The 1,496-nt window shown below is 40.2% G+C and overlaps 1 non-coding gene across 1 annotated transcript; it reads left to right on the top strand.

The window, feature by feature from the left end:
• Positions 1-633: 633 nt before the first annotated feature.
• On the top strand, positions 634-737 carry LOC147509242 (small nucleolar RNA R71). The gene has a single exon (XR_015219626.1). It is a non-coding gene; the product is annotated as a small nucleolar RNA R71 (small nucleolar RNA).
• The last annotated feature ends 759 nt before the right edge of the window (positions 738-1,496 follow it).

Raw genomic sequence — 1,496 nt, 5'->3', positions numbered from 1 at the left:
GGAACGATACCTCTATTAGTATTGTAATTATTATTGTTATAATTATTATAATTATCCTGGCCTTGTCCTTGTCGTGGTTGAGCTTGGTTGCTACAATTATAATTACCCTGACCTTGTCGTGGTGGGCCTTTGTTATAATTGTTTGCGGGCCTAACATTTTGATTATTAAACCCTGGAGGTGTTACTTGTTGATTATTTCTCCAACTGAAGTTGGGATGTTGTCTCCAACGAGCGTTAGGAATAGGAAAACAATTAATTGAGCAAATATTATCTTGTTGTGACTGTTGTTGTTCATAGGCGAGAGGACAATAGGAGTCGGGATGCTCTGGACTCAAACATAAATTACATTGATTGGAGTTGATATTCATGATGGGGATCAGCATTTGTTGAATAGAAATAGCCTCTACCTCTACCTGCGGCTTTAATTATTGTAGAAGAACTAGCGGAACGGGAGAAATCGTCACTACCCCCCTCCCACCCAAGTTATTATTACGCTTAGTTTGATCTTCTAAAAATTTATAAGCCTCTGAGGCTCCCTTACTTAGGAAACTACCCCCATTCATTATGTCAAGGACTTCTTTATGGTGGTGTAGAAGTCCTTTGAAAAAGGCACGAACTAACGTGTCTTTCGTGAGGTTATAGTGTGGACACTCTATAAGAAAATCGGTGAAACGATTCCATGCCTCTGAAAATGATTCATTAGGATTCTGTCAAAAGAAATAAATCTTGGAAAGCATTTCATCGGTCTTCAGTGGTGGGTAAAAATGTTCCATAAATAATTGAACAAGTTTAGCCTACAAGTCCACAGAAATAGGCTCTTTGGCAGTTAACCAAGATGCCGCCTTATCTGCTAAAGTGAAAGGAAATACCCTTAGTTTAATTTGTTAAGCACCAACCGTAGGATGGTGGAATGTAGTAAGGACTTGGTCAATCCTACGCATGTGCTGATAAGGCTTTTCATGGTCTAACCCATGAAAAATGGGTAAAAAATTAAATATATTTGGGGGGATTCGGAAATCCCCCACTGGGTCTGATAGAACGATGCAAGATTTAGGGCTATCGTTCAAGGCTTTGTAAAAGTCAGAGAGAGGAGACTCTCTTTCTTCACCCATTACTTCAGGTGGTGTGTGTGGCATATTAGCTAGAGGTGTAGTGAGTGGTATACTAGAAAGGCGTGTTTGTTGACGTTGCCGGTTGATTACGTTAGGCGTTTTTCTTCGGCCTGACCTTAATCTCATGCAAGGCTAAGACCAATCTTAAAGAAACATAACAACACTCCAAACAATCCTAATATGCTAGTATGAACCTCTAACAGGAGATGCGAGGTGTGGAAGAAAAGAGTACCTGAATGCCTCCTTGCTTCGCTAATGAATAGCGTCTTGTTTACACGTGCTCAGTGTGTATAACAAGTTAAAACACTGAAAACTATGAAGAAATGGAAATTTGAAACAAACCTGTGGAAATCGGGCTGTTTCAACAGAGGGCGCAGATCGCGC

The sequence above is a fragment of the Coptis chinensis genome, chromosome 3 (genome assembly GCF_015680905.1).
Source record: "Coptis chinensis isolate HL-2020 chromosome 3, ASM1568090v1, whole genome shotgun sequence".
Taxonomy (NCBI): Eukaryota; Viridiplantae; Streptophyta; class Magnoliopsida; order Ranunculales; family Ranunculaceae; genus Coptis; species Coptis chinensis.
Note: the sequence above shows the minus strand (reverse complement) of the source record. Positions and strands in the feature narration are given on the sequence as shown.